The sequence below is a fragment of the Dipodomys merriami genome, unplaced genomic scaffold (genome assembly GCF_024711535.1).
Source record: "Dipodomys merriami isolate MVZ:Mamm:240054 unplaced genomic scaffold, mDipMer1.0.p SCAF_130, whole genome shotgun sequence".
Lineage (NCBI taxonomy): Eukaryota > Metazoa > Chordata > Mammalia > Rodentia > Heteromyidae > Dipodomys > Dipodomys merriami.
The window spans coordinates 1,467,121-1,494,844 of record NW_027202605.1 but is presented as its reverse complement, the minus strand read 5'-3'; the positions used below and the strand labels follow the sequence as shown (position 1 = coordinate 1,494,844).

The 27,724-nt window shown below is 43.1% G+C and overlaps 1 long non-coding RNA gene across 1 annotated transcript in view; it reads left to right on the top strand.

Moving 5' to 3' along the window:
• The window catches only part of LOC138824969 (uncharacterized), a 116,846-nt gene that overhangs the window by 8,927 nt on the left and 80,195 nt on the right, over positions 1 to 27,724 (top strand). The window contains exon 2 of the long non-coding RNA XR_011371239.1: positions 1,456 to 1,547. This is a non-coding gene — a long non-coding RNA (uncharacterized lncRNA). The remainder of the gene's footprint in view (positions 1 to 1,455; positions 1,548 to 27,724) is intronic.

Sequence of the window (27,724 nt, the reverse complement as noted above, 5' to 3'; positions counted from 1 at the left end):
AGCCTTCCCTGATTCCAGACTTTATCCCTGACTTATATTGCCTGTGAATGTTCTGTTGTCTTTAGGTTCTCCTCTGTGTGTTGGGATTTGGAACTTTACTCTAAGCAGAAATCCTAGTTGTGGGGTTGACTTTGTTTCTTTTTTCTCCTAGACAAAAGTTTTTTTCTGTCTCTTGTCCAGTGTCTGGTTTTGTCTGGTTTTATAGTTGCTCTGTAGGAAGGCATGAGTAATATCAGCTTATTTATAATACTTGAAAGCAAAAATTCTCTCCATAATAGTGCTTGATATAATATAATTATATTATATAATATAAATTACTTGATTTACTAGTTGATATAGTATAAGATTTTTTAAAGTTAAAACAGAAGTGATTATTTTTGAAACATACTCATCTTTGTAATGCCTATTGGTTCCCTTACTAATAATCAGCATAGTCTTCTATGACAAAGTTGAGCTACAATTTGCATACAGTAAAACTGGTATTTTTTGCAATATGACTTTGTGTTGAGAGATAATAGTTATGTTCATACTATAGAATTATAGTTATGTTTACACTATATAATCACAGTATATTGTGATACACATATACAGATAGTTCCTGTGTTTATGTGGTTCACAAGATAGAAGAATATTTTCATTACCTGAGGGAGTTCCTTCAGGCCAGTTTGTAGCCACACCTTTCTTTTTTTTTTTTTTGGATCCAGTCGTGGGGGCTGAACTCTGGGCCTGGGCACTGTCCCTCAGCTCTTCAGCTCAAGGCTAGCGCTCTACCACTTGAGCCACAGCGCCACTTCCGGCTTTTTTCTTTTTGCTTATGTGGTGCTGAGGAGCCAAACCCAGGGCCTCAGGTATGCAAGGCAAGTGCTCTACCACTGAGCCAACTTCCCAGCCCCTGTAGCCACACCTTTCTGTCTGTTCACAGCACCTGTCAACCATTGATTTGTCTCTGACTATAGTTTCCCCTTATTTAGAAGGTCATATCACTGAAATTATTTACTCTACTGTTGTGTAGATAAATACTTTTTTTTTTCTAGTCCTGGTGCTTGAACTCAGGACTTGGGCACCATCCCTGACCCTTTTTGTACTCAAGGCTAGCACTCTACCACTTGAGCCACGGCACCACTTCCAGCTTCTTCTGAGTAGTTTATTTGAGATAAGAGTCTCATGGACTTTTCTGCCTGCTCTGGCTTAGAACTGTGATCCTCAGATGTCAGCCTTCTGAGTAACTAGGATTATAGGTGTGAGCCACCAACACCCAGCTAGATCAATACTTTTATATTTGAAATGAAATGAAATTTTAAAAGACTGCTTACCTTAGCCTTCATCTTAAAATAGTTTTTTTAAGATTTCTGTATGCAAAAATGCCTCAATTTTTAAAAATAAATCACATAATAATAAAGCAAAACAGTCCATGACCTTTCTTCTTTGTGCTTGTACATCTTCTCCCTTTTGTAGGACAAAACAGTGCCAAAGAAAATGAAAACTCCTCACCAGTATCTGTGCCATTTGGTGTCCTCTCTACTATCTCCGCTGCTGTTCAGAGCACAGTGAGTAAGAAGTGCAAGCTGCTTTCCTCCCTTCCATTCCTGTAGTGGTTTTCCATTTCCTTCTATTCTTTTCCTGCAAGAGTCATGGGACTGCTACTCGGCGGGGGTGCCAGTCATTTGAGGATCAATCACTTCTGAGTGGTAGAGTAAAAGCTATATGTAAACTTTCTCTAAAAATACAGGAATATACATTGAAGAGTTACAGAGAGACCATTCACATAGCATTTTTTTATTGTGAAAATACCATACAGAGGGGTTACAATTACATGGGCAAGATAATGAGTACATTTCTTATCAAGCATTGTTGCCTCCTCCTTTGATTCCTCTTCCTATCCCTTCCCATCTCCCTCCCCCATCCCCCGCCAAAGTTGTAAAGTTCATTTTTTGACATAACGACTTGTACATCTCATTGTTGCAATGGGTCCACAGAAAAGTCGATGTTAGGTGAAATGAACCCCAAGATAAACATTCAAATGTTATTTCTTTCATGCAATTGTTTCTAACATATTTATAGGGTGATTTCTTTGTTGCTTTGTATGTCCCTCCCCCACAGTATAACCCCTGCTTTCACAGTATTTGATGTTGGTATAATTTGTGGAGGAGAAGGAAAAAAAAAAACAAAACATTTAAGTAGGGCACATAGCATTTTATGGACCAGAAATTCTGAAGTTTAAGTAGGACACATAGCATTTTATGGACCAGAAATTCTGAAGTTTTTTGGCCTTAGAAAATGTCTGCTTTATAACTAGTATATGTCTAGGACAAACAGAAAAGGTCAAAAGCTATGTACATATGACCATATAAGATGATATTTGATGTGAAGGGAAATGAACCCCAAGATAGGGACACAAGTGGTTTTTTTCTTTCTTGCTATTGTTTTTAATGTATATATAATGTACTATGTGATTTTTTGTTTCTTTAGTATGTTCTTTCCCATGATATAACCCTTGTTTTCACTGTGTTTGATTCCGGTGCTCTGCACCTTGTATATACATTTTCATAATTTGGGGAGGGGAAGGGAAATAACAAAATGCTCAAATAAGGATACAGGTTGACGCATTGTAACAATGAGATGTATGAGATACTATGTTGAAAACGAACTTTACAACTTCAGCAGGGTGGGTGGGATTGGAGGGGAGGGAAGGGATGATAGGGGAAAAACAAAGGAGGAGATAACAATGCTCCATAGGAAATGTACTCATTACCTTACTCATGTAACTATAACCCCTCTATACAGCATTTTCACAATAAAAAAAAAAACCATAATAAAAAAAGAAAATGTCTGCTCTACAAAAATATTTTTCTCATAATTTCACTTTAAGCAGAAGGGAAGAGTGATCTTTTAAAATGAGAGATACTTATAATACTATACATGATTAGAAACATTTTAAGAGAGCACAGAACCCTAACTATCTTTCCTAGATAAAGGTAGCTAGTGTTTTTTAAGTTTTTTTTTTTTTTTTTTTTTGTTTTTGAGTCCGGTCGTGGGGCCTGAACTCTGGGCCTGGGTGCTGTCCCTCAACTCTTCAGCTCAAGGCTAGCGCTCTACCACTTGAGCCACAGCGCCACTTCTGGCTTTTTTTTTCTGCTTATGTGGTGCTGAGGAATCAAACCCAGGGCCTCATGCATGCAAGGCAAGCGCTCTACCACTGAGCCACCTTCCCAGCTCCGTGTTTTTTAAGTTTTTATTTTAACCTTTGTGTGTGTGTGTGTGTGTGTGTGTGTGTGTGTGTGTGTGTGTGTGTGTGTGTGTCTTGGGACTTGACTTGAACCCAACGAAGTCCTGAGTACTGTCCCTGAGCTTACTTGCTCAAGGCTACCCTCTACCACTTGAGCCACAGCCCTATTTCCTGATTTTTTTGAGTAGTTTATTGGAGATGATAATCTCCTGGACAAATTTACACTCCCACCAACAATGCAGTAAGGTTCCCTTTTGGCCACATCCCCTCTAGCATCTGTTGTTATTAGATTTCATGATTATAGCCATTCTAACTGGGGTGAGGTGGAATCTCAATGTTGTTTTGATTTGCATTTCTTTTATGGCTAGAGAAGTTGAGCATTTCTTCATGTGTCTATTGGCCATTTTTATTTCCTCTTCAGAGAAGTTTCTATTTAAGTCTTTAGCCCACTTAATTGGGCAGTTGTCTCTTTGAGGATTTGTTGTTGGGGGATTTTTTTTTTTGAGTTCTAAGTATATTTTAGATATGAGACCCTTGTCCCTTGTATGGCTAGTGACGATCTTCTCCCAATCTGTAAGCTTTCTATTGATCTTGTTTTCACTGTATTTGATTCCGGTGCCCTGTATCTTGTATATACGTTTTTCTAATTTGAGGAGGGGAAGGGAAAAAACAAAAGGCTCAAATAAGTATACAGGTTGACCCATTGTAACAATGAGATGTATGAGGTACTATGTTGAAAACGAACTTTACAACTTCAGGAGGGGAGGGAAGAGTTGGGGAGTTGGAGAGGGAAGGGATGGTAGGGGAAAAACAAAGGAGGAGATAACAATGCTTGATAGGAAATGTACTCATTACCTTACTCATGTAACTGTAACCCCTCTGTACATTATTTAACAATAAGAAAAACATATATTAAAAAAAAAAAGAATCTGGGGCTGGGAAGGTGGCTCAGTAGTAGACCACTTGCCTTGCATGCATGAGGCCCTGGGTTCGATTCCTCAGCACTACATAAGCAGACAAAAAAAAGCTGGAAGTGGTGCTATGGCTCAAGTGGTAGCGTACTAGCCTTTACCTGAAGAGATGAGGGACAGCTCCCAGGCCCAGAGTTCAGGCCCCACGACCGGACCAAAAAAATAATAATAATAATAATCTCATGGACTTTCCTGCCTGAGTGACTTTGAAATGTGATCTTCAGATCTCAGTCTCCAGAATAGCTGAGAAGCTAGGATTAGAGGCATGAGCCATCAATCCACCACTGCCTAGCTATTTTAACTTTTGTTTGTTTATTTATTTGTTTGTTTATTATTTATTTATTTTGAAGTATGTTTCTACCACTTGAGCCACATCTTTAGCCTTTCTTCTGCCTGCCTGCCTATCTATGTCTATATTATCTATTTTGATCTATGGTTTCAGAGATGTCAGTTCATAATGTTAGGGCAAAGCAGAATCAATTATATCATGGCAACCAGAAAGCAGAAATAGGTAGTTTGTTTTTGGATCAGATGATTAGCTTTTGCTTGTGTTGACTTTGGACTACAATTCTACCTCTGCTTTGTGAGCAGCTGCGATTACAAGAGTGTACTGCGTCTTTGGATTCTCTTTTCATTCTTTTTACTATGTAGCCATGTAGCCCAAGCATCCTTGAACTTGATATGAATGTAGGCTGGCCTCAGACTCACAATCCTCATGCCTTAGTGTCTGGAGTGTTGAGATTATAGGCATGCTCCACAATATATACTTTAGCTTTTTGAAATAATTCCAATTCCTTAATTTTCATTCAGAAAATTAAAACAATAAATTTTCATAATGAGAACTTGTGCAGACTCTTTAAGAGACAGTATACCCCTTCTTCCAGGAAGATAACTATAGTCCTGACTTTTATCTTAGATTAATTTTGTCTGTTTTTATACTTTACATACTAATAGTACATTTTGTATTTAGCTTCTTTCATACACCACTTTTCTACAATTTGACCATGTTGCATTTTGGATGCAGTATCCCATTTTCTCACTTGTCACAGTTTATTTATTCCACACTACAAAATTTTTGTTCGTGTCTTTTGTTTTTGCCAGTACTGGAGCTTGAACTCAGGGCCTGGGCACTATCTCTTAGCCTCTTTTGCACAAGGTGAGCACTCTACCACTTGAGCCACTTCTGGCCTTTTCTGTGTATGTGGTACTGAGGAATCGAACCCAGTGCTTCATGCATGCTCAGTAAGCACTATACCACTAAGCCACATTCCCAGCCTTGCATACGTCTTCTGATGAACCATTGCACAAGAAAAAAATGCCAGTACCTGACCTACGGGCCCATGTTGTAGAGCCTGATGGTATCCAGAAACCAAACCAAAACAAAACAAAATAAAACAAAAACCAAAGGTGAGTGGCTTGGCCATACCAAGCCAGAGGAAAAACCTGAAAAAGTCAAAACAAAAACAAAACCTAGGAACAATAAAATAAATAAAAAGAAAGGTGGAAGAGGAGAGGATCCAATTAAAGATTTTTAAATCCTGAGGTGGGTTGCACACCTGTAATCCTACCTGCTCAGGTTACTGATATCTGAGGATTGTGGTTTGAAGCAAATCAGGGCAGGGAAGTCCATGAGACTTAAGTTAGTGTCAGTGGTAGGCTTGAACATGTTGTGTTTTGCTCATGGCTACAGCTCTACTACTTTCTGCCTTTTGGTGGTTTATGAACTTTCTTGCTCAGGCTGTCTTCTAACTGCAATCCAAAGATTTCAAGCCACTGTGTAGTGCCTATAGCTTGCCACGGGACTCTTACCTCTTATTAACCACCAAAAAAAAAACTTGGGAATTGAGTTTTGATTCTAATGGTACAACTTCCTTTGAGCAACGACAACAACAACAAAAGCAACTCATGGGCAGTGACTAGGCTCTGAGTTCAAGCCCTAGCACAAGAACCAAAAACAAACAAACAAAAAAGAATACAGGTGCCAGTAACTCCTATGTGTATTCCTAGCTACTCAGGAGGCTGAATCAGCAGTGGAAAGCTAGTCTGGACAGAAAAGTTCCTGTGAAACTCTTTTTTTTTTTTTTTTTTTGTCGGTCGTGGGGCTTGAACTCTGGGCCTGAGCGCTGTCCCTCAGCTCTTCAGCTCAAGGCGAGCGCTCTACCACTTGAGCTACAGCGCCACTTCCGGTTTTCTGGTGGTTTATTGGAGATAGGAGTCTCACGGTCTCTCCTGCCCGGGCTGGCTTTGAACCGCGATCCTCAGATCTCAGCCTCCTGAGTAGCTAGGATTACAGGCGTGAGCCACCAGCGCCCGGCACTGTGAAACTCTTATCTCTAATTAACCACTAAAAACTAGAAGTGGCATTGTGGCTCAAAGTAGTGGAACTCTAGCCTTGAGCAAAAAAGATCAGGGGTGGCCCTGAGTTCAAGCCCCATGATCAGAAAAAAAAAAGCTAGTGGTTGACCTGTGGCTTAAGTTGCAATCCTCCTCCTTTACAGCTAAAAGAAGAAGAAGAAGAAGAAGTAAATGGCTAGCCTTTCAAAACTAACCAGAAGACTTGAACTGAAAAATAAACCAAAAAGAACAAAACAAAAACACAATAAAAACAACCAGGAACAATAAAATAAATGAAAAGGAAGTCAGAAAGAGGAGCCAATGAAAGGTTTCTAAATCATATCTCAGACCTATAATCCTACCTGCTCAGGTCACTGAAATCTGAGGATCCCATTTCAAAGCCAGCTGGGCAGGAAAGTCCAGGAGATTTGTTTTAGTGTGGACAGTACTGGGGTTTAAATGATTTTGCTCATGGTTAGAGCTATACTACTTTCTGTCTGTTTGTGGTTAATTGGAGATGAGAGTCTCATGGGCTTTTCTGTCAGGCTGGCTTCAACCACAATCCTCAGATTTCAACCCTCTCTGTACTACCCTTGGCTACCTATAGGACTCTTACCTACTATTAACCACCAAAGAAAAACAGACAAAAATTGAGCTGTGGCTCAAGTAGTACAACCTGATAACCTTGAAGAAAATAATAAAATAAGACAAAGAGGTCATGCCAAGAGGACAGGCCCTAAAACTGCCACACAATAATAATAATAATAATAACAAAAAAGAAACAACATAAGATGAGCTGTGGCTCCTGGTGTGAAAAGAGAGACAGAGAGAGAGAAAAAAGAAGTTCAGAGACAGTGGCCAGTCCTTTAATAAGGAGCCATAACACTTGCACTAGTAAGAACAGTAAAAAATAACAAGAATGTTAAATCAAAAGGAAGGCAAAGAAGAGCCAATTAAAGATTTTAAACTCAAGACTCACACCTTTAATCCAAGCTGCTCATGGGGGTGAAATCTGAGGATCCTGGTTCAAAGCCAGCCTGCGCAGGAAATTCTATGAGACTTGGTTTAGTGTGTTCAGTATTGGGGCTTAACCTTGAGGTGTTTTGCTCATGGTTAAAGCTCTACTACTTACTCCCTATTGGTGGTTAATTGGAGACATGAGTCTACTGGATGAACCTGCCCCGGGCTGGCTTCAAATCGTGATCCTCACATTTTAAGTCTCTCTGTATCTGCTTGCCCTGGGACTCTAAGCGTCTATGAACAACCAAAAAAGCCCAAAGTTGAGCTGTGGTTCAAGTAGTAGTGTCTGTAGCCTTGAGAAAAAGAGTTCAAACAGCTCCAGGCACCAGTGGCTCAAACCTGTAATCCTAACTACTCAGAGGGCTGAAATCTGAGGATCACAGTTCAAATCCAACCAGGCAGGAAAGTCCATGAGACTTGTTTTACTTTAAGTAAGTTATTGGACTTTAACTTGAATGGCTGGCTCAAGGCTAGAACTGTACTGCTTCCTTCCTCATAGTTGCTCATTGAGTCTCATGGACTTTCCTGCCCAGGCTTGTTTCAAACCATGGTCCTCAGATTTCTAGGCTCTATATAGTAACTTTGGCTTCCTATTAGCTACTACTTTAAAATCCCCCAAAACAAAGCCCAGAAGTTGAGCTATTACTCTTGTTTTCAAGTCTGCTACCTTGAGCAGGAAGCAGGGTTGGGGGAGGGGAGGGTCAGAAGCAACTTAGGCCTATGGTCATGGTATAGTTCAAGCCCTAGAACTAGAACCCCCCAAAAAAGGCAGAATTGACTTGTGGGTAAAGTTATAGAGCCTGCTACACTTGAGGTGAGTAAAACTAGGAAATGTGGCCAGGCCCTGAGTTCAACCACCAGGAGCAGCGCGCGCGTGCGCACTAGCTCACACACACACACACACACACACACACACACACACACACACACACACACACACACACGCCAAAAGTTCAGCTGTGGCTCAACGTGCGAAGGCTGTTAACATTGAGGAAAAACAAAAAAAAATAAAACTCAGGAAGAGGTGGCAGTCACTGAGCTCAATCCTTAGAATCAGCAGGATCAGCACCCAAATAACAACAAAAAAGTCAAAATTTGAGCTTTCATTCAAACTGTAGAGCCTACTAGAATTCAGAAGAAAAAAAATGAGTGTTCAAGCCTGAGTTCAATCCCTAGGATCAGCAGTCCCCCTCCCCATAACAAATAAGCAATAAAACAAATGAAAAGCAGAGGAAAAGAAGAGAAAAGCCCCCTGAAAGATGTTTGAGATCAGGGTGATGTGTACTTATGCGTCTAAGTCTAGATTCTTAGGAAGGCTTAGAGTTGTATATCTTAATTCTCACACAGTCCAGGTGGGAAAACCCATGAGACTTGTAACCAATAAATCTCACACACACACACACACACACACACACACACACACACACACACACACACACACACACACACACACACACACACACACACACACACACACACACACACACACACACACCAGAAAAACAAATACAGGGGGGCTTGAACTGTAGTCCAAATGGTAGCTCTAGAGCAGAAAAGCTCAAGGCCAGTACCCATGACCTGATTTCAAACTCTGTGACCACCAGGGAAAAAAAGAGAGTGAAAGATAGAGTTGGCGATATAAGTGGAAAAACAGGAAAACAAAAACAAAAACCTGAAAGAGTTCCTTAATAAAATATAAAGACAAACTAAGAATTTCTTTTAAGGGAGGAAAGAAGAACAAGGCAAAGAGTTAAATAAAACCAAGGGAACCTGATCTAAACTTTACCCCAACCAACAGAAAACTCCCTAGTTTTCTTTTCTGTCAGGGAGGTCAGTTGTTCAGAACTGAGAATTCTCAGCCGATGTTGCCATGGATCCTCATTCTCTGATCTCTTGGGCTGTGCAGCTTTAGGAGAACTGATAGGCTGTGCACAATTTGACTTTTCTTATTTCCCTTGTGTTCTGTGTCTCGTCATAGGTGGGGGAGGGATTGTGGGCACAGGCAGTGGTAATCAATCTTGAGGTGCTTGCTCATAAGAGGGGCTGCACAGAATTCAACATCTTCACCAGCAATGATGTTGGCTGGTTTTCTTTTCTCTCTGTTTTTGTTTTTTTTTTTTTTTGCAAATAAATGAGTTTATTTTTTAGATTTTAAGGATGGAGTTACATCACACTTGTAAAATTACTTCTAGAATTCACAGATTCTTATAGATAACTTATAGAAATCATAGATTCTGAAATTCACAGATGGATAGCCTGTACATTATTAAATGAACAGAACAGGCATTTGTTTACACACTATATGGGAAATTAGAATTAAAAATAAATTTGAGCTTCAAAGATGAGGTCATTTAGCTAGTTTTAAAGTGGGAACACAAACACTTCTAAACTATGCCCATTCATCCTAAAAGCACTAAGGATGGAGAATACAGAGAAGACAGCACTTCCAGGCAACCATAGACAGTTTAATCTTAAAATTGTTTGCTTATAATGATGATGGTCGCTGTTTTGTCTTTGTAGGATTTTGACTTTCCTTTCTAAAAGAATCAGTTTTAAATGTTTTCAGGCAGTCCGATTTGTGACTGTCAAGCAGTCTTCTAATGGGCTTAGCAGTGTCCAGAGACACAGGCTCATTTTCTCTTGCATGCCCCTGTTCTTACAAATCTGGCTGGGGTTATTCTGCTGTACCCAGATGGGTGGGTGAGAAGCTTCCTTTTGTCAGTGACAGGGCTTCTGTCTCTCAATGGCTTTGGTGTCTTTCAGGGCTCTTCACTGCTTTCTCTGGAACTACTCTGTTCTTGGGTCTGCACACAGCAGCACAATCTGCAAAGAGCACGCCCCTCCTGCCCCATTTTCTTCTGGAGCTAGAGTCTCTGCTATCATTCTGAGGCTGCTCAAAGGGAAGGATATCATCCTCTGATGTGTTGTCTCTGTTCCCAAAGCAAGAGCAGCCAGAGTTCTTTGCTGAGCATGCTGAAAGCACAGCAGTGAGGACTTTCTCTGTAGCCTCCTCTGGCAGTTCCTAACTACCATACCAGGCATATCTCCTAGATTCCATTCCAGGCTCATTGCTGCCCTGACTCTTGCTAATGCTGCAGACTCTGTTCTCATCCTGGGGATGCACAGACAGGGCAGGACTTTTGCTTTTGCTTTACAGTTCCCTGTCTCCTCCTGGCTCTTCAGGAGGCAGCAGCAGTGGAGGGCAGCCACCAAATCATACAGGAAGTTGATGCTGGGACTGGAGCTACTCTGCAGCAAGCAGAGGGGAATGGCAGGCAGGGAGACATTGCTGTGTCTCTTTTGCTTCTTATGGCAGATCTGCACAAACTCAGATGGTAATGGCAAACAATGGAGCACAGCAGGTAAACTTGCGCTCCCCTGAAAGGGAAGGTGGGAAGGTTTGTGGGAGTTGGGTATGGTCCAACACCCGAGTGCACTGTTTTAATAGGCAGAGGGCTGACACTGTCTTGCTTTAGGCCATCTTTTATGAAACAATAGGTAGCCATGACTTCATCATAAGCCCTCTGCATTACTGATTCACAAATCTGAGGTTTGGTGTATCCCATGGCACATATTGCAGTGACAATTATTGAGTCCAACAGTTGGGCAGTGGCTCTTCTGGATACAGGGAGCCTTCCTCAACTCGATCAAACCATAGGTGCACCATGATTTGTTCTATATCTGGTCTCTGCTGCGGGTCTACAGTTAGGAGCTTCAAAAGGATGCAAAGTCCTTTTGCAGTCAGGTGAAATGGGATTTTGTACTTGCCCTGTACAATTTGTGTACATAGCTGATTGAAAGTGGTCATTTTAAAGGGGAATTTTCCTGTAACCATGAAAAACAAGATGGTGCCCAGGTCCCAGAGATCCACCTTGAAGCCATCATATTCTTGTTTCAGATACATTTCAGGGGCATGAAATATAAAGGCACCACACTTTTCTGTGAGCAACTTTCCTGGGGCAATCCCTGCACTGGGGTCACTGGGTCACAGGGCCTCTCTCCATTCTCTCCCACTTCACTTGGTGATGTAAACAGGAGCAACTTCTGGTCAAAAATCCACTTCAACTAGTAGTTACCAGTTGTTAATACCATCTGTGAAGTCAAAGAAAAATCACAATTTCCAATCAAATCCTCATCAATTGCTTTGTAATCCAGAGGCAGTGGGTTTCATGTTCAAAATGATGAAGGGCGAAGGCTAGGGGAGTAGACTCAAGTGCTAGAGCCTCTGCCTAGCAAGAAGGATCTAGTTTGAAACTAGAGAGCCTTGGTGTGAAACCCATCACTTCTTTTTTTAAAATCTGTAATTAGGGCTGGGAAGGTGGCTCAGTGGTAGAGTGCTTGCCTCGCATGCATGAGGCCCTGGGTTTGATTCCTCAGCACCACATAAGCAGAAAAAAGCCAGAAGTGGTGCTGTGGCTCAAGTGGTAGAGCGCTAGCCTTGAGCTGAAGAGCTGAGGGACAGTGCCCAGGCCCAGAGTTCAGGCCCCACAACCGACAAAAAAAAAATCTGTAATTAGCTATCATTAGTTTTCATTTATATTTTGCTCTCTTCATTGCTTTGATTTCAATCTTTGTACATGTGGAAGAGGTGCTGGGGGCTTGAAATTTCAACTTTGTACTCTTGTTTGGCTCTCTTTTTCTTTTGGTGGGGTGGGGATTGAAAGGGCAGGTCCTGGAACTTGATCTTAGGGTATATGTGCCATCCTTGAGCTTTTTTGCTCAAGGCCTGTCCTCTACCACTCAAGCCACAGCGCCACTCTGGTGTCTTTTTTTTTTTTTTAGTAGTTAATTGGAGACTAAAGTCTCATGGACTTTTCTGTCCAGACCGGCTTTGAACCACAATCCTGCAATCTCAGCCTTCTGAGTTGCTAAGATTACAGGTATGAGCCACCAACTGTCCAGCTTTGTTTGGCTTTCTTGGTTTTTTTTCTATTGCTCTATCACTTGAACCACACCTCCAGTTTGGCATTTTGCTGATTATTGGAGAAGACACCTCAATGATATTTCTGCCAGCCTGTCTTTGAACCACAATCTTCAGAATTCAACATCATGAGTAGTTAGGATGACAGACCTGATACATCAGTACTCAGCTTACCTCTCTCTTTTTTTTTTTTTTTTTTTTTTTGTCGGTCATGGGGCTTGAACTCTGGGCCTGGGCGCTGTCCCTCAGCTCTACCACTTGAGCTACAGCGCCACTTCCGGTTTTCTGGTGGTTTATTGGAGATAGGAGTCTCACGGTCTCTCCTGCCCGGGCTGGCTTTGAACCGCGATCCTCAGATGTCAGCCTCCTGAGTAGCTAGGATTACAGGCGTGAGCCACCAGCGCCCGGCCTACCTCTCTCTTTTGAAGGACAGTTTTTCTCTTTTTAGAAAGCTTGGATGATATTCTTTTTCTTTTAGTGGTTTAAATTTGTTTCCTTTGCTTTCTGTTAGCCTCCTTGGTTTCTAGTGAGAAATGGGTCATAATCTCACTGGAGATCTCTTTGTGTGTACTGAGTTGTGTTTGTGACTTTAAAGGTTCTCTGTCTTTAACAACTAAATTAGAATGTGTCATGGTGTGGATTTCTGAGTTTATCCTACTTGAAGTTTGTTGAGCTGCTAAATTCTTGTATATGTATGTTCATGTACGTCACTTTTCCTTCATGGACTTCAATATTGTATATAATAGTGCCCAGCTCATTCTTTTGTTTCTATTATGTTTATTACGTTCTGGACACTGTGGATGTAGCAAGGAGAAAAAGGAAGGCTTTGTTTTTGAAGGTCTATGCTTTAGTGTGCATGTAATATAGATAATGTACACACATACATACTTGTATAAATATATGATGAAAAAAGAAAGTAGAAATGAGGAATTACCAGGGAGAAGAATTAGCACTTTGCAATCAAGTATGAATTTAGAAAACCTCATGTGGTAAAGTGACTTAGGAGACATCAAGGCAAGACATCCAGGCCCAAGAATGAGCCAGGGTCATGACCTCAAAGTGTGAGAAGTGTCTGGCCTGTCTTAGAAGTAGTAGACCAGTGTGGCTGCATCACAGTCAGTGTGGGGAGCAGAGGAGATGCTTGCTGTAGGACAGGCAGTGGGCAACTTGTGCAGACCAATGAGCTACAAGTGTGGTCTCCACCCAGCAGCAGTGATGTCATCCAGGAACTTGCTAGAAATACACATTATCAGGTCCAACCCAGGCTGGCTGGTTGGCCCCTGCTAGGGCCCAATGGTTCCTGCTTCAAACAAGCCCTCTAGATGTGTTTGAGAACCACTAACCAAGGCTAGGTCCCTTCAGCTATGGTGGGGACTTTGGCTTTTATCCTGAAACAGAAGCTCTTGAAGGTTGGGAGTAGGAAATTGACTTAATTTCATTTAAGAAACACACAAAAAAATGGTGCCAGTGGCTCATGCCTGTATTCCTAGCTACTCGTGAGTTGAGATCTAAGGATCGTGTTTTGAAGTGAGGCCAGGCAAGAAAGCCCATGAGACACATTCTCTCTCCCTCCTCCTCTTCCTCTCCCCCTCTTCCTCTCCCTCTCCCCCCCCCCCCGCCTCTTGTCAGTTTTGGGGCTTGAACTCTGGACCTAGGCCCTGTCCTTGAGCTTTTTTGCTCAAGACAAGTGCTCTACCACTTGAGCCACAGTGCCACTTCTGGTTTTCTGGTGGTTAATTGGAGATCAGAGTCTCATTAGACTTTCCTGCCTGGGCTAGCTTTGAAATTCAGATGATCCTCATCTCTTCGCCTCCTGAGTAGCTAGGGTTACACGTGTAGCCACTAGAACCTGGCTCCAGGAGACTCTCATTGCCAATAACCCATAACCCAGAAGTAGAACTATGGCTCAAACGGTAGAGCTCCAATCTTGAGTTTAAAAAGTTCAAGGAGCTGGGTGCTAGCTTTCAGCACAAAAGCTTAGGCACGGTGGCTGTAGTAGGAAGACCCCTACTCAGGCAGGCAAGCCTACCTATTTGTCCAGAGTGACAGAGCCCACCGCAACAAAGTTATTAACAAAGAAGCAACTTTATTGAGAAGGTTCCTACACTGACCGGTCAGGGCTGCAGCACAGGCTGGGGAGCTGATACTGTGACCCTGAATGACCCACAAGCTAGGGTTTTTAAAGGCAAAATCCATGAGGTCAAGTCTGGTCACACGCAGGTGACCAATGAGATGGTAACACACACAAAGGATTGTCCAGTCATACCTGACTACACTCAGATGGCCAATGAGGTGAGTTTGTCTCATAATGGCTATTTAAACCAGCCTATCACTTTGGTTTAAAATGTCTTGAAAATTTAGCTCAAGATACCACCAGTTTGAGCCAGATTACAACCTATCTGTTTCATCAGTCAGTCTTTAACTGAACAATCAAGGGTGGGTTAGGTTGTTAGGGGGAAGGGAACCAGATGCTTTTTTTTTTTTCCCATTCTGGGAACTGGGCTTGTCGGAGCCAAATTGTGGCCCAGTGATTAAGGTTGTTTTTCTAGTTTGAACCTTGTTTAAAGGTTCTTAGTCAGCACCCTTAAAGGTCAGTCAAAAATGGAGTCTTTGCCTAAAACAAAGGCAAAGCCTGGAATGGAGCTGTACCAGCTTGAGTCTCCTCTCAGGGATTCTTTTTTTTTTTTTGGTCGGTTGTGGGGCCTGAACTCTGGGCCTCAGCTCTTCAGCTCAAGGCTAGTGCTCTACCACTTGAGCCACAGCGCCACTTCTAGTTTTTTTTCTGCTTATGTGGTGCTGAGGAATCGAACCCAGGGCCTCATGCATGCAAGGCAAGCACTCTACCACTGAGCCACCTTCCCAGCCCAGTGCCCTGGCCCTGAGGTCAAGCTCCATGGTTGACAAAACACAAAAACAAAAACTCCAGGACAGCATCCTGGTCCTGTTTCTAGCCATAAGATCAGCATTAAAAACAAACAAACAAAAAACTCTTCTCAATATTCTTATAAGAGTCAAGCACTGGTGACTCATACCTGTAATCCTAGCTACTTAGAAGGCTCAGATCTGAGGATCACAGTTGGAAGCCAGCCTGGACAGGACAGGAAACTCTGTAAGATTCTTATCTCTAATAAACTACTCAAAAAAGCCAGAAGGGGTGCTATGGCTTAAGTGGTAGAGTGCTTACCTTGAGCAAAAGAAGCTCAGGAACAGCTTCTAGGCTCAGAGTTCAAGCAACCAAGACTGGCATTAAAAAAAAAAAAAAGCAAAACAACAAAAAATTCCTACAATTGACAGTGAGAGTCAAGGACGTTAAACAATTTTCTCAAAGTCCTTCTGCCAGTGAAAAGCAAAAGCAGGATTCAGCTACACATTAGTGGTGGTGGCTCATGCCTGTAATCCGTGCTACTCAGGAGACTGAGATCTGAGGGTCAACATTACAAGCCAGCTCAGGCAGGAAAGTCCATGAGTTTTTTTTATTTTTTATTTTTGCCAGTCCTGGTGCTAGAGCTTAGGGCCTGGGCACTGTCCCTGAGCTTTTTGCTCAAGGCTAGCATTTTATCACGTGAGCCACAGCACCACTTCTGGATTTTCTGTTTATGTGGTACTGAAGATTCGAACCCAGGACTTCATGCATGCTAGGCAAGCTCTCTACCACTAAGCCACATTTCCAGGCCAGTCCATGAGATTTTTATCTCTAATGATCCACTAAAAAGCTGGAAGTCGAGCTGTGGCTCAAGTAGTGAAGCAGTAGGCTTGAGGGAAAAATACTCAAGGAAACCCCAGACCCTGAGTTCAAGTCCCAGGAAGGCAGGCGGGGGAGGTGGAATGAAAACAACTATGAAACCTACAGGAACCAGAAGAATGCCTTTAGCTCTGTGGATGGCCAGCAGAGGCCGCTGTAGCATCGTGGATCAGGAGGCCTGAAGCTGCTCTTCCTCCCCATGGGCTGACTTACAGTCCTGAGTGGCAAAGAGCAGGCTACAGCCCAGTTACCAAGCAGACCCAGCTGGGCTTGCTGTCTCCAAAAGTCACCTGCTCAAAATGAAGTCTGGCAGTTCTTGGACATCAACTGCAACTAAATCCAGTGAGTGTTTGGAATAGAAGTCACCCTAAGCTAAGACATTTCAACCAGCTTTGATGAACACCAGCTCCTGGAGAAAGTGGAAGAGGAACTCATCCTGGCTCAGGTAGACACCATCCAGAGTCTGAATTGCAGTGGGAGTCACTGAGAGTTGGAGGTTGGAAACTAAATTACCAAACATTCTAGAGGGGACAGGCAATGTGCCTGGCTTGAATAGCTCCCAACATGTGTCTGGATGACCATGTGCTCTACTTCTCCACTTTCCAGTGTGTGTGTGTGTGTGTGTGTGCGTGCGCACGCATGCGCACGCATGCACGCACACACGCGCGTGCACATGCCAATCCTGGAACTTGAACTCAGAATCTCCATTAGCTTTTTTGCTCTAGGCTAGTGCTCTATCACTTGAGCCATACCTCTACTTCCTGTTTTCTGGTGGTTAATTGGAGATAAGAGTCTCACAGATTTTCTTGCCCTGGCTGGATTTGAACCACAATCTTCAGATTTCAGCCTGCTTAGTAGTTAGGATTACAGTCATGAGCCTGTAGAATGGCATTTTGAGGATGGTGGGGAATAACTTCTTGGGTTTCACCTGTGGCACTTGAAACCAGCAGGACATTTATGCACATGAATCTGAAAAACTGCAATATTTGAATCAAGATAATGAAACTGAAAAACTACAATATTTGATTTTGTTTTGTTTTGTTTTTGGGTCCGGTCATGGGGCCTGAACTCTGGGCCTGGGCGCTGTCCCTCAGCTCTTCAGCTCAAGGCTAGCGCTCTACCACTTGAGCCACAGCACCACTTCTGGCTTTTTTCTTTTTGCTTATGTGGTGCTGAGGAATCGAACCCAGGGCCTTGAGCATGCAAGGCAAGTGCTCTACCACTGAGCCACCTTCCCAGCCCCAAAACTACAATATTTGAATCAGGTCCTTTGTCTCTTTGGTTTTAAAGAATGGATCTGTGAAAACAGAGGGAGAAGTAAAATGGCCAACATTTATTGAAGAACAACACAAACAGAGCTCCCACTAGACTGAAGGGATTACAAGGGAGGGCAGTACCTGGAGTACATTGTGCAAGCTTTGATAAGGTACAAGCTTTGATAAGGTGTGTCTAGGAGAGAGCAAGGTGACTCTGAACATCATTGGACACCTCTAGACCACATCAGTCTCCTTGCCCAATCAGAGACTCCACGCAGCCTGCACCACCTCTCCATGCAGCATTTAGCGCTTCTGACTGGATGTCTATTCCTTTGCATGCCTCGGTCAGCCCAGTGTTCAGGTGCAAGTCTTCCAGGGGTGATGGGCCACAGTGTGATGCCCAGGGGCTCACATGCTTAATTGCTCAAGGCTAAGATGAAATGAAGTCTAGGGCCCTGCATACAGGATTGCTCAAGGTCAAGATGATAAGAAGCAGAATCTCTACAACGGGGGCCTTGGTACTGATTGCTTAGCCAGGCTCTTTTCCTCTTATAAAAAATACCCTACTTGATGTTAGAATTCAGGGGAACCATACATTCATTTTTATGTAATTTGCATACAGTTTAACTAACCAAGCAGTAGCTAGTAGCTCACACTAGTAATCCTAGCTACTCAGGAGGCTGAGATCTGAGAATCAAGGATCAAAGCCAGCCAGGGCATCAGGAAGGTCCATGAGCTCTTAGCTCCAATTAACCAGCAAAAAGCTAAAAGTAGAGCTATGCCTCAGGTGGTAGAGTACTAGCCCTGCGGGGGAAAAAGAGGTGCAGCAGCAACAATGCCTAGCCCCTGAATTCAGGTCCTAGATCCAACACACACACACACACACACACACACACACACACACACACACACACACACACACACACACACACACAATGGGTTGGAGGTGTGGCTCAGTTGGTAGAGTAATAGCCAGTGAGCAGAAGTGGCAAATTTGAGTCCTGGTCTCAGACCTCAAAACACAAAGAAAAGAATTATAGCTAAAAATTATTATCCACTTAATTACATCTAATCATCCCAACAAATCAACAGAACATTTTCCTAATCCCTAGTTATTCCGATGAGAAAACTGTAGATTCCGTATGGTAGGCAACTTGCCCCAAAAGACAGTCTAATCAGTGAGACTTGGGACCTGAACAGTGGCATTCCTTGCCAGTTCTCCACACCAGAGTCTATCAAGTGAGCTAGAGGGTCCGTGCAACTGGATTCTTCATGAAATTGTGGCACAGTGTGGCCTTGGATCAGGGGATTCAGGCAGACCAGGTATACCTCCCAACCCCACCACCACTGAGCTGCAGTGGTTTGCCTTTCCTAACCTGGGAGGTTTTCCTCCATGAAATGAAGATAGTGTGAACGGTGATTGGAAGGAGGCTGGAGGCATGGTGCAGGTGGTAGAATACCAGCCACTGGGGCTCAGCATGAAATATTCAGCATGAAATACTCAGCATGAAATACTGAGTTTGAGTCATGTCTGGGACAAAACAACAACAACAATAGTGGTTGTAGGACTAAATGAGATGGCATTTAAAGCACTCAACCTAGTTCTAGTCAAAGTAGTTGTCCATTAAAGACTAAGCTCCCATGAAACCCCATTAAAGGCGAAAAACCCAAAGCCAGGTGTCATTAGCTCACACCTGTAATCCTAGCTAACTCAGGAGGCTGAGATCTGAGGATCATGGTTCAACGCTAGCACAAGTAGAAAAGTCCCCATGAAACTCTTATCTCCAATTAACCACTCCAAAACCAGAAATGGCACTGTGGCTTAAGAGGTAGAACTCTAGCCTTGAGCACAAAGAAGCTCAGGGAAAGTGTCCAGACCCTGAGTTCAAGCCTCACAACTGACAAAAATGGGAAAAATCTAAAGCATTAAGAAGACACATATCTTGGCCACCGTTGTTCCATAGATCTCCTCCGACTCTGTGGGTAGTCCTTTTATAGTCTCCACAATGGGAAGAATCTTGGACTTTGCCTTTTCCCATTTTCCTCTTAGCTAAGTTTTGGGCCACACTCCTCAGCCCTCTCTGCCCACTCACAGGTGAGATCCTCAGAGATGGAGCCTATCAGCAGCCATTGTCTAGCCACGAGTCCACCTTGCTGCCCCTTTCTTCCTGCCCCTCCCCTAGATCAGAAAGAAGATATGGGGCCAGGGGGAGTTGGAAAGCTCCCTTGGTCATTCAGAAAATTAAGGTGCAGAGAAGGGATGATGTAGAGGGCAGGGATGAGAGGCTTGGGCTCCACCTTTTTTTCCAGTGAAGACCCTCTTAGCTCTGAAGGCTCCTGCTTTAGGCACAGTGAAATTCCCTTAGTGACACAGTGTAGAATCACAGTTGGGGGATGAGAGCTGAAAATGACCTCTGAGGAGCTTCATACTTACAAGATGAGGCGTCATGGGGTGAGAGTATCTTGCCAGAAGGCTCCCATTAGCAGAGCTGCCCTCCGTACCCTGGGTCTCCCCTCCCGACTTCCCTCCTCACCTCTTTCCCAGTGTAACTCTGAATCCTTTTGATGTTGCTATTCTCTGCAGGGCCCATGCCCCCAGTGTAGCAGGACCAGGGCTGAGGTAGTGAACTTGGCCCTTCAGATCCCTCAGCACCATGGCTCTGCTGGGCATCTCTTAGGCAGGCCTTACAACCAAGTTCTTTTTTATTTTTACCCCCCTGAGACCAAGACTCGAACTCGATACCCTATACTTTCACTCATTGCCTGGTGCTCTACCCACTGAGCCATGCAAACCCCCCCCCAAGTTCTTTTCTTAGGTCACATCTTCCATAAGCTTCCATTTATCGATGGAAATTTACCTTTCCAATATCCTAGCCAGTGGTAAAACTTAAAAGAAAATTTACTGTGTAATAAACCCTTTCATATTTATAACTGATAAGGCACTCATGTAATTCTATGGTTGATTTTGTTTTCATGTTGCTACTGAAGCTTGAACTCAGGACTTATGTGCTGTCCCTGATCATTTTTTTTTTCTTGTCAAGAATAGCACTCTAGCATTTGAACTATAGTTCCACCTCTAGCTTTCTCACTAGAGATAAGAGTCTCACAGACTTCCCTGTCCAGACTGACTTTGAACTGCAATCCTCAGACCTTAGCTTCCTGAGTAGCTAGAATTACAGGCCTGAGTCACCAGAATCAGGCTATGCTTGATTTTTGTTGTTGTTGTTTTGGTGCCAGTCATAAGGCTTGAACACAGGATCTGGGTGCCATCTCTGAGCTTTCTTTCTCAAGGCTTAGCGCTCGGGCTGGGAAGGTGGCTCAGTGGTAGAGCGCTTGCCTTGCATGCCTGAGGCCCTGGGCTCGATTCCTCAGCACCACATAAGCAGAAAAAAAAGCCAGAAGTTGGCACTGTGGTTCAAGTGATAGAGCGCTAGCCTTGAGCTGAAGAGCTGAGGGACAGCGCCCAGGCCCAGAGTTCAGGCCCCACAACTGGACCCCCCCCCCCAAAAAAAAAGGCTTAGTGCTCTACCCCTTGAGCCACAGATCCACTTCCAACTTTTTTGCTGGTTAAATTGGAGAGAAGACTCTCACACATGTTGTCCAGGCTGACTTTGAACCACGATCCTCTCATCTCAGCCTCCTAAATAGCTAGGATTACAGGGATGAGCCATCAATGCCTAGCCATGGCTGAATATTTTTGAAACTGATCTCTTAGAAGAATGAAATCTATACCCAAAGGGATAAGGTCCTTACGATAGAATTCTGGGAATTGTGAAGCTGAAAAATTCTCCCCCGTTCATTCCCAGGGACACAGTGGAAACAGCCAGCACTGTGCCCATGAAATATTAATTGTGCGTGAGAGCTGCTGTGATTTCAGACCATTTCTCCGTAACACTCTGGTCTCTCTTCTGAATCTAAGCAATCCGTTTTGTGTTATCATACCGAATCTAAAGCCATTTATCTTCATTTCCTTGACACACTCTCTTAATCCACCTGCCTTTCTACTCTGTGCCAGCAGTCTACTCAAAGTGAGGGAAAGAGAGAAAGGCATTGGCTATTTTTTACTACCTTTTATAACCCCATTCAGAGGCAATTAAATTCACTCCCTCCAGAAAAAAGCTTCTGCACCTATTCTCAACAGCCTCACCGCCTCAGGAGTTTTGATGCTAACTATATTAACTGGAATGTCAAAGTAGTGATCACACCAGGGTAACAGATTCACTGATACAAGATAGTGGGAAAGCAGCCAATCAGGGATGGGAAGACTTAACAACTTGCTGTTGGCAGGATATGCTAATAAACCCAAACTTGCCATACAAGGAAATAGGGCTGCAAAACCATGAAGCAGGGCTGGGAAGGTGGCTCAGTGGTAGAGTGCTTGCGCTTAGTGTGCATGAAGGCCTGGGTTCGATTCCTCAGTACCACATACACAGAAAAAGCCAGAAGTGTCACCATGGCTCAACTGGTAGAGTACTAGCCTTGAGCAAAAGAAGCAAAGGAACAGTGCACAGGCCCTGAGTTCAAGCCCCAGGAATGACACAAAAACAAAAAAGGATTGAGTAAGCAAGAACAAAAGAATGAAAGAAGCAAGGATGAGACAGTCAATTGTTGCTATCACAACCTCCCAGGAAACCCAAAGGCCCCCCACCCTATTAAAAATGTCATCCTGTTCTTACTAATTTTTTTTTTTTAGTCTGAGATGGAGACTCAACCTCTGTACCTAAAGCTTTCGCTCATTGACTATCTCTCTACCGATCGATCCATACCTCCAGCCCCTAATTCTTATTGTTTAACACAAGGCCAAGATGTGTAATGAGGAAGACAGTGGAAGGTGGTACCAGATGGCAGAGCCAGGCTGAAATGGTCCCTTCTAGTGTCATATGTATGCCACGTGTCCTCTTTCTGTGCCTCATGTCATTTCTTCCTTCTTTTTGGGCCAGTTATAGGGCTTAAACTCAGGGTCTGGACACTGTCTCTGAGCTTCTTTTGCTCAAGGCAAGCACTCTGCCACTTGAACCACATCATCACTTCCAGCTTTTTCTGATTATATGGTACTGAAGACTCAAACCCAGGGCTTCATGTATGCTAGGCCAGCTCTCTACCATGAAGCCACATTTCCAGACCCACCCTAAGTCATTGCTAAATAATTTTCCTCTCATCTTTCCTCACACTCCAAGCTTGCTAGGTTCTTCTCTTGCCCAATGCAAGGACTGAGGTTGTTTCACTGCTCTACATATTCTGGTGACATACTGGGTGTGTTACCAAATTAGAAAGGAGAAGTTGGGGATTAAGTGTGTCTTTTTTTTCTGACTTGGACTCCTTGAATGGTTCTATAGTGTGGCACTCTGTATGGAAGATTCCATTGTGGTTCTTGGGTGTTTGGAAGGGTAAGGAGAATTCCTAATGGAGAGACCTACAAGACCACGCCCTATTTATACCTGCTGTCTGGTCTAAGTAGTAGTAGTAGGTGTGTGTGTGTGTGTGTGTGTGTGTGTGTGTGTGTGTGCATGTGTGTTCTGGGCACTCTGCCAGAACATTTGTGCTCAAGGCTAACATTCTACCAGTGACCTACAACTCGACTTCCAGCTTTTTGGTGTCTCACTGGAGAGAAGAATCTATCTCACAGACTTTCCTGCTTGAGCTGGCTTCAAATCTTGATCCTCAGATCTTAGGCTCCTGATAGCTAGGACTACAGGCACCCAGCTTAGTAGTGCTATTCTCTCTCTAGTGTGGGTTGAATAATGTACCATATGTATGAATAGTTAGATGAATGCGCTTTGGAATGAACATGACCTGGCTCAAACTCCAAACATACTTCCTAGTAACTGAGTGGCTGTGGACCAGTTACTTAAGATCTTAAGAAAAAAGCCTCAAATTCCTACATAGATACACAGAAGATGTTGTCTGAATCCACTTCATAAATTGCACTCAGTATGGAGCACGTGGTAAAATCTCAGCACCTGTCAGCTCAGATTCTAGGAACATCTTCTCATCTGCAGACTTGCCTGTAGACAGACACTTTTCAGGAATGTGTTGCATTAGGGGGGAAAAAGCTGGGTGTCAGTGGCTCTCCCCCTGTAATCCTAGCTACTCAGGAGGCTAAGATTGAGGATCATGGTTCAAAGCCAGTCCAGGCAGACAAATCCTGAGAGACTTTTACCTCCAATTAAATGAGCCACCAAAAAAAAAGAACTGGAAGTGGAACTGTGGCTGAAGTGGTAGAATGCTAGCCTTGAACAACAACAACAAAAACAATAAGAAAAAGCTCAGGGATAGTGTACTAACCCTGAGTGTAAACCCAGGGCCAGCACCAAAGCAAAACATAGCAAAAAATAGCTTGAATTTGTAATCTGACAGGCCAACATGCAGATCCTGCCTGCAGTACCATTTACTAATTGTCACCGTGAGAATGTAACTGACCTTTTCAAGCCTGGCCTTGTTCATCTAGGCACTGAGGATAAAATGTCAGAATAGTCATGCACTGGAGCTCATACCTGTAATCCTAGCTACTCCAGAGATTGAGATATAAGGATTTTGGTTTGAAGCCATCCCAGGCAGGAAAGTCCCTGAGAGTCCTTTTTTTTCAGTCATGGGACTTGAACTATGGGCCTGGGCGCTGTCTCTGAGCTCTTCAGCACAAAACAAGAGCTCTACCACTTTGGCCACAATGCCACTTCTGGTTTTCATTTGTTTAACTGGAGATAAGAGTCTCACAGACTTTCCTGCCTGGGCTGGCTTTGAAGCCTGATCTTCAGATCTCAGCCTCTTGAGTAGCTAGGATTACAAGTGTGAGCCACCATCTCTGGGCATCCCTAAGACTCTTATCTCCAATGAACCACCAGAAAACCAGAAATAAAGTAATGGCTTAAAGTGGTAGAGTGCTACTCTTGAGAAAGAGCTTAGGGATAGCTCCAAGTTAAAGCCCCATGAACAGAGGAAAAATAAAAATCTCAGAGTGGTTGTGAGGGAAAATTAAGATAAAGGCATTGGAAAGTTCTGTGTTCTGTGTACACAAAATAAATACTGCCTTTTCTTACTACATATGGGGAAAGTGAAGCAAAGAGTGATTAATGCCAGGTGTAGGTCTACAACTAGGGCCTATACCCTTTCTACTCTATTGTTATATTATGTGTATGTGATTGTGTGTATGTGTGTGCACACACATGTGCATGGTAGACCAGCACTGGAGCTTAAACTCAGGACCTCATGATCTTGTTTAGCTTTTTCTACTCCAAGCTGGGGCTCTACCACTTAAGTCACACTTCACTTCTTGCCTTTTTGCTTGTTAATTGACCCTAAGAGTTTCTTGGGTTTGTCTGCCAAGGGCTTCAAAGTGGGATCCTCAGATCTCAGCCACTTGAGTAGCTAGGATTGTAGGCATGAGCACCAGTGCCCAGCATCTGCTATATTTTGTGGACTTTGAGGATATTGTTCATCTTCTTCCTCAGGTTAGAATTGTGTCTCAAACATCAACCCTTATTTCCAAGTCTAAATTCATCTCAAAATCTCTCATTCTTTGTCATGGAAATTAGAAGCAGGAGATGGAAGCATTATGATGACATGTAACTGGCCCTGAGCCTTTTGGATTCAAAGCAAATCTCATGTTTTGTAGAACTGATGTCAGTGTGCTGATCTTGTGACATTGGGCAAATTACTCCATCCCAATGAACTGCAATTTTCTCATGTGTAAAATAGAAAATAACCCTGGATGTCACCTATAATTCTAACTACTCAGGAAGCTGAGATCTGAGAATGAAGGTTTGAAGCCAGCCCAGGGCAGGAAAGTCCATGAGACTCTTATCTCCAACGAACCACCAGAAAACTGGAAGTGGCGCTGTGGATCAAGTGGTAGAGCACTAGCCATGCACAGAAAAGCTCAGGGACAATGTGTAGGCCCTGAGTGCAAGTCTTAGGACACACACACATGGTAGTATACAAAATATCCTGTTTTTGTTGCACAGACTACAACCTGCCAGACAAAGCCAGCCTGCCACTTATGTTTGCAAGTGGAATTTTATTGGAACATAGCCATGACAGTTTGCTTTATGTTTTGCATTGGACTGCTGATTTGCTATGGATTCAGATGAGTGGAAAAGCTGTCAGGGGAGAACAGGTCTTTCCTCTGTGCAGATGACTGGGTAAGTTTATAAACCCAAACCTGTCAGACAATGAAATGGGGCAAGGGGGATGCAAAAGAATAAGGAAGTTAGAAGGATGAAAGAATGAGGAAATAAAGACAGGACGGTCAATCTTTCAAATCACCTCCTTACAGGAAATAGAAAGAAGATGCACCAATCAGAAAGCCATCCAGTTCACACTAATTTAACCCAAGGCCAAGCTCTATGATGAGAAAGATGGCTAAAGATGGTGCTAAATGCACTGAACTGCCATTTTCCTCTTGTCATGTGTATGCTACATGCTCTCATTGTCATATTTTGCCAGGCACATGTGACACAAACCTGTAATTCTAGTTACTCAGGAAACTGATGTCTGAGGATCTAGGTTTGAAACCAGCCTGGGCAGGAAAGTCAGTGAGACTCTTAATTCCAACTACACACACACACACACACACACACACACACACACACACACACACACACACACACACACACACACACACACACACACACACACACACACACACACACACACACACACACACACACACACACACACACAGCTTCTCTTTCATATTTTTCTAACATCTTTACTCATGTTTACATTTTGCCTGAATTCTTCCCTTGCCATACACAAGAATTGAAATTGTTTAGTAGTTGCCCTAAAGTTTTTGGTAGCATGTTTGATGCTTTGGCCAGCAACTTAGGGATTAAGTTATATCTTTTTCTAACTTGGACTCGTCAAGTGGTTACCCAACTATGACAAAATTAAGTCATTGTAACAGATAGTACAGGCTACAAAATAGTTGCTGTGTGACTTTATAAATAAAGTTGGAGACACTAGCAGAAGCTATACCATCTCCTTTGAAGTTTTAACAATGATACTTGCATTGGTTTGTTTTGTCAGTCATGAGGCTTGAATTCAGGGCCTGGGTGCTGTCCTTCAGCTCTTTCACTCAAGGTTAGTGCTCTACCAACTTTGAGCCACAGCTCCACTTCCAGCTTTCTGGTGGTTAATCAGGGATAAGAATCTCAGGGACTTTAGTGCCCAGACTGGATTTAAACCATGATTATCAGCTATCAGCCTCCTGAGTAGCTAGGATGACAGGCATGAGTCACCAGCGCCCAGCTGAAATATATTATATTATTAAAGTCATGGACTTATACTGTGCCAATTCATCTGCAAAGGGCTTTGTATATACCATCTCATGTTCCAATGCCTGAAACAACTCCAGGATTCATGCACACATGCACACACAAATTATTCCTCAGGTATGAATGAGAAATCATGACCAGTGAACAGTTTAGTAACTCACTCAAGGTCCAGTAGTGCCACGTGGCACAGTTGAGACTTCAGTGTCAAAACTGAGATGTCTTTAGAAACTTTCATGCATGTTCTCTTTCCCGATCTGCATGACCACTCAAGATCTGAAAGATATGGTTTGATCCACAAGCAAATTACCAAAAGTATCTGATCCTACAATGAGAAAGCCATTCCCTTTTAAGCTCTCTCTAACATGATGAATCTCCCTTTTAACTCTCCCAGCAAACCACCTCTCTGTACACAGCAGTATCTGACTCAACTTGAACTGTATTGCTTCATTTCGTAGCATTTATTTTGATTATTGTCTACTACTTGTGGCAAACGATTGTTGCTTTCCCTCAACAGCAGTTTCCTTTCAAAATAAGCTTACTGCGGAGTAAAAATGGAATTGATTCAAGCATTAAGGGTACCCATGTTAATAATGGTGCAGCTGGCATGTAAGTAGGACACAAATAAAATCATGACATTGCTGCAGGAAGGAATCACAGAGGTGAGAAGGACTGAGTCATGTGACTGCCCTTCCTCACCCCAGGATGAGGAGTCACGTGACTTTGCCCACCTTACCAGTTGCCAGAGGCATGATCCCTTTCCTGAGCTCAGATTCCTATTTATTGAGTCAGGGAGTTTGAATTCAATTATTTCTGACATTCTGTGACATCTTAGTTTATTTTTTTCAGACCTGGAACTCACCACAATTGAACTGGAGGTAAGATTAAATTACACTTGTTAGAGGTCTACTCTTTCAAACCTTGTACAGACAAAGGAGTTGCCAGCACCTCCCCTGTCTTTCCCTTTAGAGTGAGCCCATTCATC